This window comes from Pristiophorus japonicus, chromosome 19 (assembly GCF_044704955.1).
Source record: "Pristiophorus japonicus isolate sPriJap1 chromosome 19, sPriJap1.hap1, whole genome shotgun sequence".
Classification (NCBI taxonomy): Eukaryota; Metazoa; Chordata; class Chondrichthyes; family Pristiophoridae; genus Pristiophorus; species Pristiophorus japonicus.
Window position 1 is genome coordinate 72,164,063 of NC_091995.1, and position 14,095 is coordinate 72,178,157.

The window sequence follows — 14,095 nt, forward strand, 5'->3', positions numbered from 1 at the left end:
CCCCAACTCGGGTGCTCTACAAGGGAGCGTAAACCACGAGAGAGACTTAATCTGTGATCCCAATAAGACTTTGGGGGTGGGGGGGGGGGAAGGTGATGTCATGTATTTAACTGTCATTGCAACCCATGTATAAATTGACCCTAAGTTGTACACCGTGAGAACATTGACCACTAGGTGGTGAACTTGTGGGAGACACTCCTAACCTGCACTTTCAGGTCTAAAAGGGGAAGCTCCACCACCTTCATCACTTCAGTGCTGGGTAATAAAGGTTACTGGTTACAGAGTGACCTTCTCTCAAGTATGGGCCTCTTGTGCATTTATACTGTATAGTAAGGCCATATTAGTTAGGATCTGGAATACACTCCTTGAAAGGGTGGTGGAGGCTGATTCAATTATGGCTTTCAAAGGGAATTGGATAAGTACCTGATGGAAATCGGTGGTATTTCTCCAGCGACTTGAGGTATCTACTGTACATGGTCCATGTCATTGAGCCATACAGGAGGGCGGGTATTACTACAGTCCTGTAGACCATGAGCTTGGTGGTAGTTTTAAGGGCCTGGTCTTCAAACACTATTTTCCTCAGGCGGCCGAAGGCTGCACTGGTGCACTGGAGGCGGTGTTGAATCTCGTTGTCAATGTCTGCTCTAGTTGCTAAGAGGCTCCCGAGGTATGGGAAATGGTCCACATTGTCCAGCGCCACGCCATGGATCTTGATGACTGGGGGGCAGTGCTGTGCGGTGGAGACAGTCTGGTGGAGGACCTTTGTCTTACGGATGTTTAGTATAAGGCCTGTGCTTTCGTATGCCTCAGTAAATACGTTGACTATGTCTTGGAGTTCAGCCTCTGTATGTGCGCAGATGCAGACGTTGTCCACGTACTGTAGCTCGTCAGCAGAGGTTGGGGTGGTCTTGGACCTGTCATGGAGGGTGGTTGAGGCATATTCAATTGTGGCTTTCAAAAGGAATTGGATAAGTACCTGAAGGAAAAAAAATTGCAGGGCTGCGGGGAAAGGGCAGGGGAGTGGGACTAGCTGAAGTGCTCTTGCAGAGAGCCGGCACGGGCTCGACGGGTTGAATGGCCTCCTTCTGTGCTGTAACCATTCTATGATTCTATGAATTTGTGCTCAGCAAGCTCCCACAAACTACAATATGATAATGACCAGATCATTTGTTTTTTATCGTGATTTTGATTGAGAGATAAATATTGGCCAGGACACCAGGGACAACTCTCCTGCTCTTCTTCGAAGTAGTGCCATAGGATTATTTAAGTCCATGTGAGAGGGCAGATGGGGCCTCAGTTTAAAGTCTCATCCGAAAGACAACACCTCCAACAGTGCAGTGCTCCCTCAGCACTGCACTGGAGTGCCAGCCTAGATTTTTGTGCTCAAGTCCCTAGAATGTGACTTAAACCCACAACCTTCTAACCCAGAGGCGAGAGTGTTACCCACTGAGCCACAGCTGGCAAATCAGCCAGAATCCTTGGAGGTGGAAACAAATCAGTTGGAGTTCCTGATTTGCTACTTCATGACTTTTGCTGGATATCCATTGAAAAGATGATCTTGGCTGTGTTGTTTCCTTCCCTCCCCCACTAGTAAAATAGCCTGCCATAACACACTTTGGCAGCACCTTGGCAGCACGGGCCAGCCTACACTGCGATACGTGTGCACACTAGGTCCGTGCAGCAGAGCTGGTCTCTAGTCATCTTGGTTAATCCTTGCCACTGGACCAAGACCTAGCTCTGTCAAGCCTGTGTGGTGGCTGGAGTGCAACGGCCACCACATGTTAAAAAATCCACGCACAGGCATCTTCCACCCTTCAAGATGTAGTTCGGGATCCGAAATATTAGGTCCTGCATTGAAAGACCTGTGAATTTATCCCTTTTCGGCATGGAAGCAAGTCATCCTGGTTTCAAGGGACTGCCTATGATGATGATGATGTCAGCATCTTATTCAAGTGGCCCTGATAAGGCTAGATAGTGAGTATCAGCAGGTTACTGGATCATGACATCACAGCTGGGTCTGATTCTGTGCTCACCTGATGATTACACTGCATTTTCTAGAAGGGTGGGGGGGTCTCTGGATATCAGTCAGGAACTGGAACTCTGACTGATTCCACTCCCTCCACTCCAAACGCACTGTAGTGCCATTATTTCCACACCAGCTGACTTCAGCTAACAGTAGAGTGTTGGAATGGAACCTGGGTGCTTCCTGGACCCAGCAGTGGATTTACTCACAGGGCCACAGTGGGTACAAAATAACTACGTAATTTCACATTTCTTGATTGCAGGCCAGTTAAATGACATTCCAATCATTTTTACCAGGATAACAACACCTTGTGACATCATCATGTAGGACTGTTTACCAATTCCTTGTAAGTAGTTCGAAAAAAACAATGAAATGAATGATCTTTATATTGTGGTGTTTGACTGCATGCAATTGAATTGAATTACACTCAAGTTATCACAAAATAAATGCTAGAGAACTTACACCTATCAATCAAATGCTGTCATTGTGCTCCAGTGGCTGGTTAGTTAATCACTTAATCCTAGGCTGGTGTTGCTGTTGCAGTGTGCTTACCGGCTGCCTGGCTGAGATCCAATATCTCAGCACAGCCCAGAAGCGAATCTGGGATCTTTAAGTTTGTATGGCTTAGTGTTGCACTGTGTGGTGCCATTATCCACTATACCCTAGCTACCAAGGAGGAATATTACAAGGGACACATAGGACAGAGTAGGAACCTGTGGTGTTGTTGGACTGACAAGCCACTGTGGAGGACCAGGATAGGCATTGTGAAAGAAAAGAAAGACTTGCATTTATATAGCGCCTTTCACAACCTCAGGCAGTCCCAAAGTGCTTTACAACCAATAAAGTACTTTTGAAGTGTCGTCACTGTTGTACTGCAGTAAAGGAGGCAGCTAATTTGCATACAGCAAGCTCCCACAAACAGCAACGTGATGTGACCAGATAATCTGATTTTTTTTTGTGATGTTGATTGATGGATAAATATTGTCCAGGATACCGGGGAGAACTCCCCTGCTCTTTTTTGAAATAGTACCGTGGAAACTTTTATGTCCACCTGAGAGAGCAGACGGGGCCTCGGTTTAACATCTCATCCAAAAGACGGCATCTCTGACAGTGCAGCGCTGCACTGGAGTGTCAGCCTAGATTATGTGCTCAAGGCTCTGGAGTGGGACTTGAACCCACAACCTTCTGAATTAGAGTTGAGGGTGCTACTGAGTGAGCCACACCTTGCAAAGAAGGATTGAATAGTGGAAACAAACTCACCGTTTGAAGTTGAAGTCTTACCAGCCTGTATGCTGGCCATCCTGAATTATGATGTCTTTATTATGATACTCAAACAGGCTTTTCTATAATGGTTGAGAAATGTAGTTGAAAAGCTAAAGCCTTCAGTGTCAAGGTTGAAAATAGGAAGTGAGAAGGCAAGGTAAATCAGGAAGTAGTGATTAGCTGATGTCAACTGTGGGTTTTCAAAGCCTGTAGGTTGTAGTAGAATCATAGAAATTACAGCAGATAGACATTTCATTCATTGTGTTTATGGCAGTGCTTGCTCATCAATTTAACATATCAACTAATCCCATTTCTGTACCCTTTCCCTTTTATTCCCTTCCTTTTCAAATACTTATCCAATTCCCTTCCAAATACTGTTATAATTTGCCACAACAGCCACTAATAGCCTTCTTGGTGAAATGTGAAAAAGTAATCTATCTTCCCCTTTTGTTCTGAGTGACACAAACCTAAAGGCCTCTTGATTGAGGTGTATAAAATTATGATGGGCCTAGATAGAGTGGATAGGAAGGATTTATTTCCCTGAGCAGTGAGGTCAATAACCAGAGGGCATAAATTTAAAATAACTGTTAGAAGGATTAAAGGAGAGTTGAGGAGAACTTTTTTCACCCAGAGGGTGGTGGGGGTTTGAAACTCGCTGCCTGAATGGGTGGTAAAGGCAGAAACCCAAATCACATTTTAAAAAGTACTTGTATATGTACTTGAAGTGCTGTAACTTACAAGGCTATGGACCAAGTGCTACAAAGTGGGACTAGGCTGGCTAGCTCTTTTTTGGCTGGCACAGACACGATGAGATGAATGGCCTCCTTCTGTGCCATAAATTTCTATGATTCTATGCTTTCTATGATTCTAATGATAACCCTGAGTTTATGCTCTCTTGTTGATTTCTCAATTAGTGAAAATACTATTTCTCTACTTACCCTCTCAAAATATTTCATAAATTTGAAAACCTCTATTAGATCTCCTTTTAACCTTCTCTGTGCCAGTGGATAAAGCCCCACTTCTTAATGTGTTCTGGTCACTTTGGCGTGTCCTTTCTTTGGCTTGAATACCTTTCTTCGAAATGTAACAGCAGGGAAAAAATAAATCTGGAAAATGACTTTAAACTGGCGACATGAGGAAAAACTTGTTTACGCAGCGAGTGGTTACTATCTGGGATGCACTGCCTGAAAGGGTGGTGGAGGCAGACTCAGTTGTGGCTTTCAAAAGGGAATTGGATAAGTACGTGAAGGAAAAAAAATGCAGGGCTACGGGGAAAGGGTGATGAGTGGGACTAGCTGAGGTGTTCTTGCAGTGAGCCTGCATGGGCTCGACGGGCCGAATGGCTTCCTTCTGTGCTGTACCCTTTCTATGATTCAATGAATTAAATTGCAAGAGTAGAAGGGCCACATGTTCAAATGAATAAATGGAAGATTTAGGACTGTTAACAGAAAATTATTTTTCATACAAAGAGTGATCAATACATGGAACAGACTCCTGGGTGAAGCAGTGTTCGTTAAAAAAAAACCTACATTCATTTAAGAACCATTAGATGATGCAATGGGAGGGGGAGGGGAAACTTCAGGGTCATTCTGGATGGATGAACTAGGATGGACCAAATAACCTTTCACATCTGTAATTATCTTCTGATCCTGTGAAGTGTGCCCTAAGCAACTGAATATCAGGTCTCTGCTATGTTCAATGCCCTAGAATCCCATTGCCTTTTTATGCCCTCTTCTATCATTCTCTCATCTTTAAAGATCCATTTATTTTCGCCCCATGATCTCTCTTTTCCTCCACCTTTGTGAAGAATCATGCCAGTTAAGGTATATTTCCTTTCACTGGTTACCCCAAAACGGACTACTTCACATTTCTCTGCATCCACAACCTGTCGACTGCACTAACGCACAGTTTTGTCATGCCCCTAATTTGCTGTCATCAGCAAACATTGTCCTTTGCCTACACATCCCCTCACATCAAATCGAAAAGGTGGGTAATTGGATCCTGTCAGGATATTTTACTGTCCCTTCTCCCTGATCAATCTGGGTCTTATTCCAACCACAGCGAGACAGAAGCTGGCGGGCGCTTCATTCCGCTCAAGCTTTCCCTGATCCCCTTCTGCATTGGTTGGAGAAGCTGTCATTCAGATCTTACCTCATGCGCCAAAAGGCCAAAATGACTGCGGCAGCGGACGCTCGGTCCGGGAGGGCGGGAAGCGGCTCAGTCACTGGGAGCTGCAACGTCTGGAGCGAGGAGGACCAGTTCTATTGGTCGAGGGCGCTGTCACTCAACATGACGCAGTTAGCCTATTGGTTGGCAGTGCGGGTGGGTTGGCCGACGTGTTGACGTCATTGACGGGCTGGGTTGGTGGGGGCGAGGCCCTGGGCGCTGCACTAACGGCTGGTGCGCGAGCTGCAGTCACAGAGCTTGAGCTCGCGCGAAGCATACTGTTTGAAAGCACCCGAAAGGTTTTTATTTTAAATAAACCCCACAAAAAAATTATAAAGGAAATCCACCGAGTTTCCACAAACCTGAATTCAGAAAGGCGAGAGCGTTCGTGAAACACCCGAATCGCGGAGGTAAGAGGCAAAAAACCCCCCAATTTTTTTTTGTGATCGATTTAATGGTGAAGCGGAAAAGGGAGTGAAACCAGGAAGAGAGTCAGACACCGGGCCGGCGCGCAACTTTTCATTCCTATCGCCTTTTAAATGTGCGTAAAAGCAGAAGCTTAGACGGCAGCCTTGTTCTACTGAGCCACAGACTGAGGAACATGTAGATTTTTCAGAAAAAAATCTGCAAGCGAATCAAGTTTTACATTTTTTTTGCACTTGTGTGTTAAGCATTGTTCACACAATGCAAATGTCGTTTGGTGTTTTAAACTTGTGCAAAGTCAGGATACAGGTAGAGTGGAAAACCGCCTTTGGTGTTGTAGCTCATGTAGAAATGGGCTTGGCTTCCGCCTCATGAGCTTCCTGTCCCTTTTTTAAACAAAATTAATTGAAATGTGATTTCCTCCACGACTCCCAATTCCCCCACCACTCCATAGTATTAATTTCTAAGATTGCAATCTTCAAGTTTGATTGCATCCCTGGAATGTGGAGCGCTGTTCAAAGGGCACTCGGCATCTACTTTGTTTTAAAATAAAGCAGAATAATCCTGTCTCATTTACAGAACTGTCCTATCTGAAATAACTGCAAGTTAAAAGACACCAGACTGTGTTCTGTTCAAGTAAAGTAGTGAAACGCTGCTTTTGTGGAATTAAGTTTTTAAAAAAAAACACTTAAATTCTTCCAATTGTACCTCTTCCCCCCCGCCCCCCCCACCCAGTACCCATCCCACAATCTTCAAAAAATGTTCAGCATCTGAATGATAGCAGTTGAATCTCTTGTGTCTGAGATAAGTAAAAATTATGGCATAAAGAGCTGCTGTTATAATCAATCTCTGCTATTGCTCAATCCAAAAGTGAATACATGAGGATATGAAAGGGTAGAAAAGATCATTCCTGTTTCGCAAAAGGACAAAGTTGTGTATAAAGAGACCAGACTGGTGTAACATACTGGGATATAGCCTGGAAGCAGTGCAACATTTTTATTGAACATTACTATAATGACTTCCTTTAAACCTATTAAATTTTTTTCTATAAACTGTTCTTTGCCCAAATTTGGAGATGATTGTTTGGAGTGGTTAGAAAAGAGGAAGCTGAAATAGTATATAACTTATTTTCTTAAAAGTACTACAGGTGGGTTCTTTACATTGATTTGTTAATATTGTGTGATAGCTTCTTGCTCTGTTTTACTGACTGGATTTTTGTGGGTTTTACTGCATGCATTATAGCCCCACCCGGTTCTAAGGGTAAGACAGTGTAATGCAAGTGAAGAGAATGATTCATGGGGAAGTGTGCCGATAACTTACAAAAGCCTTCCTGTTAGCTGGCCAGTACATTTTTCTGGAATTTGTAAATGTTACTGCTTAATTTCTGCAAGCAGCTTGTCCTGTCTACTGGTGAAGCATGCATTTTTACAGAAGCTATGGATATCAAAGAGCTTGAATTGTTCAAAAAGTATGCTTGCTATTTCATATGGTTTCTAGTACAGGTACTATTATTACAGCAGTGAAATGCTTGATAAGGATCAGTTGCCTTTTATTTTATTACTTTCTAATAGTGTGGTCATTCAATTAAAATGGAAAAAGAATACTTTACATTACCTCCATAACCTTGAACTCATTCAAAATTCTGCTGCCTGTATCCTAACTTGCACCAAGTCCTGTTCACTCATCACTCCTGTGCTCACTGACCTACATTGGCTCCCAGTCTGTCAACGTCTTGACTTTTAAAATTTTCATAATTGTGTTCAAATCCCTCCATGGCTTTGCCCCTCCCTAATCTCTCTAACCTCCTGCAGCCCTACAACCCTCTGAGATCTCTGCACTCTGCCAATTCTAGCCTCTTGTGCATCTCTGATTTTCATTGCTCCACCATTGGCTTCAGCTGTCTGGGCCCTAGACTCTGGAATTCCCTCCTGAACCACCTACCACCTCTAAAATACCCCTTAAAATCTATCTCTCGCCTGTCCTAATATTGCCTATGTGGCTTGGTGTCAAATTTTGTCTAATGTTTCTGTGCAGCACCTTGGGACATTTTACTGTGTTAAAAATGCCATAGATATGCAAGTTATCATCTGCATGACTTGTTCATTTGAGCCTAGATAGCAAAGCATGTTTTCTTTCAAAATGCAGTATATGAAAGATTAGTAATGCAGTGGTTATTCTGTTACATGTTTGTGAATAGCCAATAATTTAATCAGAGGAGAATGCTGTAAAAAGGCCTTGCCATTTTCCAATGTGGCAAAGGATGTTTGACATTTCCTCTGACTGTTGGGCTCCTCAGAAAGAACTGAAATGTCTATATATTTTTGAAGCTTTTAAAAATTATTATTGGGGGCTGACATCATGTTTTGTACTGATTGGTTCTCTATGAAAATGTTTGGCAAGAAATCATTTGAAAGTCGCATGCAATTTAATTATTGTTTGAACTGGAGTAGCTATTGCACAATCTATAGCCTTTCCTGGGTATTGTACATGGGATGAGAGAGTTGGTAGTAGTCAAAAAAATATAATCAGCAAAATGCTGTATAAAAAGCAAACCTGTGTAGCTTGCATGAAAAAGATAGAGCTACAGGCAACAATATTACCTTATGCCATCAGTATACTAGTAGTTCAGACTCCCTTTTTCAATGTCTTTTGACTTCCAAGTTCTGAGGGGATTAAGGTGTGGCAGGGTGCACAGGAATGCAGGGCAGTGTTTTGACTTGTTCCTGATATGCATTCCATGTCATGTGCACTGCTTTGCTTTGTTTCTCATTCTGGAAAACTGTTTTTAAAGAGGAACAGAAGCAAGGGCATTGGGGTAAAGAAGAGAAAAAAGAGGCAAGATTGGGAATTGGAATTTAAAAAAAATTGTATCTCTCTGTGTATTGGGCTTAGTATTCTAGTAAAAATTGACAGTGCACCGTTCTTGACTATTTTGTATTACAGCAGAAAATGTTTAAAATGGTGACGATGTACAAAGGGCTCTACCACAGAAATCGATGTATACAATTAATAAGGGTGTGCAAATAGCTAACAGGAGATAATTTAAGTGAACTGTATCTTTTATACTTTCAAATGTAAGGTGAACTAGTTCTTAGGAGGGAAGAAAATTGGAAAAACTAAGTAAATTGTGCTGGTGTGGTTCTGTGGTTGCTCATAGCTTTCCGGTATCTTGCCCAAGTAGCACATACTCATGTGAGCCTAGACACATGAGTTGCAATGACAAAGGAAAGAACAGAGAGGCAGTCCTGCCAAGGGAGTATCAGGACCTAGGAACAAAATTTAAAAAAAACGATCTCACGAGTGGTAATCTCAGGATTACTACTCGAGCTAAGTGCTAATTGGCATCGGGATAGACAGATCAGGAATGTGAATGTGTGGCTGAAAGAGTGGTGTAGGAAAGAGGGGTTCCATGTCATGGGACACAGGCACCAGTACTGGGACAGGAACAAGGTGTACCGCTGGGCAATGTTCCCCCCCGAAGCTGCACGGGCACTGATCGGGGGGGTCCCAAGCAGGCCGCTCACCAGCTGTTCTACTGGAAAAGATGCCACATAGCAAATTTAAAGGAACTGTGCACCTAAAATAAAAATTAGAAGGAACATTGTCACTGGAACAGAGTGCACATGGACCAGATGGTATCAAGGTCTTGGCAGAAAGGATAAATACAGCTCTTGATAAGACTTCAAAGTAGTAAGACAGGGTGAGGGATCTGGTGAAAATCTAAAGATAAAAGAAATAGGAGTTGAGAGTAAAGGTCGGACCAAGGAAAAGAATAAAGGTATCATAAACGGTCAAAAACCAGATAGTTTAAAGAACAGTTATATATGAATGTTAAAAATAAAACGTGATGCACAATTGATAAATTAAATTGTCGACATCGCAATGTGCACAGCATCCAAAACAAAAAGGGGGAATGCTAGGCAATAATTTGTAGAGATAATTGAAACATAGCAGGATAAAGAACAGGATTTGCAGTTAAATATTGCAAGATATAATGTATTTAGAAAGACAAGGAATGAAGAAGGTAGCTGTATTAATTAGCGATGACGGCAGTAGAAAAAAAGGACATAACTAACATTAAGTTAGAAACAGAATTCACATGGCTTAAGATAAACCATATGAAGGGATCAATCATGGTAATGCGGCTATAAAGACCGATGTACCTTGTAATATTTTTGGGGGTTACATGACCCCTTCAAAAGTCCACACATGCGTGTTTTTTTCAATTTAAAAGCAGCCTCTCTGGCTGCGCGGGACCTCTGGAGCGCTGCGCGGTTTAAGGGGAACATTGCTACAGACCACCTAAGTGAAATGGAAGTGGAGCAAGAGATGTGTAGGTAAATCTTATGAAATGAGTAAAATTCATAGAATAGTGATCATGGGAGCTTTCAGCTATCCTCAAATAAGCTGTCAAGATGATGTAGTGAAAGGCGATAAAGGAATTTTGCTCTGTACAGGACTCCTTTCTTACCCTGTACACACGAAGCCCCATAAGACTGGAATCAATGCTGGATCTAGTAATGGGAAATGATCCAGAGCAGATCAGAGAAGTAAGCGTAGGAGAGTACCTAGACAATAGCAATCATAACATAAGGTTGAAAATAATTAAGACCAAAGTAGATTGGAAACAAACTAATTTTGAAAGGATGGTGATGAAACTCGGAAAGGTAAATCGGAAAAAAATATTGACGATAGCACTATGGAATATTTATAAAGGTGATCAATAGAGTTCAGGAGAAGTATATTCTGGTTTAAAAAAAAACAAACTCGAACAATCAATAATAAGACACTGGATGAATAGAGATATGGGCAAAACTGAAATTAATGAAAAAAGCATACACTAATTACATAAATAATAAAGGAGAGGATGACAAAAGGAATACAAAGATGTTTGGGAAAGAAGTCAAGAAAACAATTAGGAAGACAAAGAGGAATTATTAAATGAAATATAAATGTGAATATAAATGGCAAAGTATTCTGCAGACACAAATAAAAGGAAAATTAATATAGGGATGGGGACACTAAAGGATGCAAAAGATAAACTCACAGGTAATGATGGTGAAATGACATATTGAATAGTTACTTTTGCTCAGTTTTTACCAGGGAGACTAACAAGGTGAACGTGACAATAGAAAAGAAAGACTTGCATTTATATAGCGCCTTTCACGAATCCCGGGCGTCCAAGAACACTTTGTACTGTAGAAAACGGGGCAGCCAATTTGCGCACAACAATCTCCCACAAACAGCAATGTGATAATGACCAGATAATCTGCTTAGTGATGCTGATTGAGGGATAAATATTGGCTAGGATACCTGGGATAACTCACCTGCACTTCTTCGAAATAGTGCTATAGGATCTTTTACATCCACCTGAGAGCAGGCGGGGCTTGGTTTAAAATCTCATCTGAAAGATGGCACCTCCGATAGTGCACTCCTTCAGTACTGCACTAGAGTGCCAGCCTAGAATTTTGTGCTCAAGTCCCTGCAGCGGGACTTGAACCCACAACCTTCTGACTCTGAGGTAAGGGTGCTACCAACTGAGCCACAACTAAGATAATTGATGAACTAGACAAACTTCGAGAAGATATAACTCTGGTCCAGATGGATTGCATCCACGTGTACTTAAAGAATCTTGGATAGCTAATGTTGTTCTTATATTCTAAAAGGGAGATGGAACAAAGCCATGGAACTACAGACCAGTTGGCTTAATGTCGATGATAGGAATGATTTTGGAATCTTTACTCAAAGAACATACAGAAACTGAAAATATAATGAATAGTCAGCAACAATTTCAAAATGGATGGTCATGCTTGACAAACCTTATCGAATTCTTTGCAGAAGTAAGAGTAGGCAAGGATAACATAGTAGATGTAATATACATGGACCTTTAAAAGACCTGTGATAAAGTACTACAGTCAGAGCATGTGCAGTCGGGATAAGTAGCAGAATGGATAGCAAGCTACCTCAAACAGTCGCGGTATAAGGTAGTTACTCGGGCTGATGGGAAGTGGTTTTCCATAGGAATCTGTGTTGGGACTACTGTTTTTTTAACTACTTACATAAATGATTTGGACTCAAATCGGAAGTACAATACAGTATCAAAATTTGCGGACAACAGTAAATTGGGGTTGGGGTATAGTTAATACTGAGGAAGATTGCAACAAAATACAAGACACTAACAAACTTGCTGAATGGGTGTGAATGGCAAATTAATTTCAATTTGGTAATTGAGATGTTGGTAGGAGTAATAAGGAGGATAGCTGTTCCTTGGAAAATTACAGTCCAAATGGGGTTAGTGGCTCAAAGGGCACAGATTCACAAAGAAAATAACAACGCAGGTTAACAAAGCCATTAAAAGTCTAACCAAACCACTGAAGTTAATTTCTTAAAGCAGAGAAGTTATGTTAAACTTGTATAGAATCTTAGTTAGACCACACTTGGAGTACTGTGCACTGTTTTGGTCTCCATATTACAAGAAGGATATAGAAGCACTGGCGAAAGTGCGAAAAAGAATGATACCAGTGCTAAGAGGGTACAACCATCAGGAATGACGAAATAGGCTGGGGCTCTTTTCTCTCAAGACAGAGAGGTGACTTGATAGAGGACTTCAAAATTATGAAGGGGTCCGATAGAATAGGCATGGAGAGGATATTTCCACTTGTGGTGATTCCAAAACTATGGGCGATAATACAAGATGGTCACTAATCAATCCAATTAAGAATTCAGGATAAACTTCTTTACCCAGAGAATGTGGCACTCACTACCACAAGGGGTAGTTGAGGTGAATAGCATGGAGGTATTTAAGGGGAAGCCAGATAAGTACACGAGAGAAAAAGGAATTGAAGGATATGTGCTATATTTGGTAATTTGGTAAATTGATTATGCACCAATAACTTGAATTTTCTTGTAAGGTGAGTGGAGGCTCGTGTGGAGCAGAAGTACCGGCATAGCTATTGGGCTGAATGACCTGTTACTGCGCTGTAAAATTCTATGTAGACAGTGCTCGCAGATTATGTGCATTTTTCCCTCTGCCGTTGCGCTGAATCATTATTTTGCCTGATGTCCACATGTACTTTTAAGTATAGGTTACTGGATCAAGTGAGCATGCTGGCTCTTCCTCCCCTTTTTGCCAACAGAGACCAATATCTGATCCTCCCACTGTTGTGATCAGCATTGGACCATAAATATGGACCAGAGACCAAACCTGGGACCTTGCCTTTTTGCATAACTACCGCAAGGTATATTTATGCAGTGAGTCATCGGGGATCAATTTATCCAGAACATTTGGTCATTACAACTTTCCTATTTTATAAAGTTAATTGATAAAATGGAACAAAGTGACTGTGTTTCTAGTGTCTTGTGAATTTCTTTCCTTTCTCTGGGTTAACTGCAGTGATGGACATTTTGTCTGTCAATGTACCATATAAAAGTGCTTCTTTGCTTACATTTTGTCTTGAGTGCTATATTTGGTAAATTGATCAGTGTTTGAACGCCAATAACTTGAATTTTCTTGTAATGACATCAAGGTAGCATCTGATTTGAGTATGGCATCAAGGAATCCTCGCAATATTATGGGGGTGGGGGGAAGGGGACGTGGGGAAAACCCTCCAATGACTAGAATTGTACCTGACACAAAGCATGGTGGTTGTCACAGAATGCTTGTCATAACCACAGGATATCACTGTAGGAGAGAAGCATCACAGGTCCAACCATCTTCATCATTGACTATTCCTTTGTCTTAGTCGGGTGGGGGTTTGCTGATGATTCCAGTGTTTAGAGCCATTCACAACTCTTCTAATAATGAAGCAGGCCATGTCAATCTACAGCAGGAACTTGATAACATTCAGGTTTGGGTTGATAGAAGCAGGTAACATTTGCAGCACAAGTGCCAGATTATGACCATCTTGAACAAAGGAATGCCCATCTATCTCCTCTCTGCCTTCAATGATACCACCAACATCTTGATTGTGGTGGGGATGGGGTTCACTATTAACCAGAAGCTTAACTGGATCAGCTGGATCAACACTATAATATAGGGCAGAGTGACTGACAAGTGGCTACATCTGACCCTTCAGAGCCTATCCACTATATACAAGGCAGAAGTCGGGAGTGTAATGGAATACACACGCAATTAGTTGAGTATTGCAGCAAAATTGCTCGGGACGTTCAACATATCTAGGACACAGCAGTTCGCTTGATCGGTTTCCCTGCACTGGATTC

The 14,095-nt window shown here is 41.8% G+C and overlaps 1 protein-coding gene across 2 annotated transcripts in view; it reads left to right on the top strand.

The window, feature by feature from the left end:
• The first annotated feature begins 5,672 nt into the window (after positions 1-5,672).
• LOC139229937 (myosin-9-like) overlaps positions 5,673-14,095 on the top strand; it is a 148,066-nt gene continuing 139,643 nt past the window's right edge. For both annotated transcript variants that reach the window (XM_070861586.1, XM_070861587.1), the window contains exon 1: positions 5,673-5,862. The gene's annotated coding sequence lies outside the window, so the exon portion shown is untranslated. The remainder of the gene's footprint in view (positions 5,863-14,095) is intronic.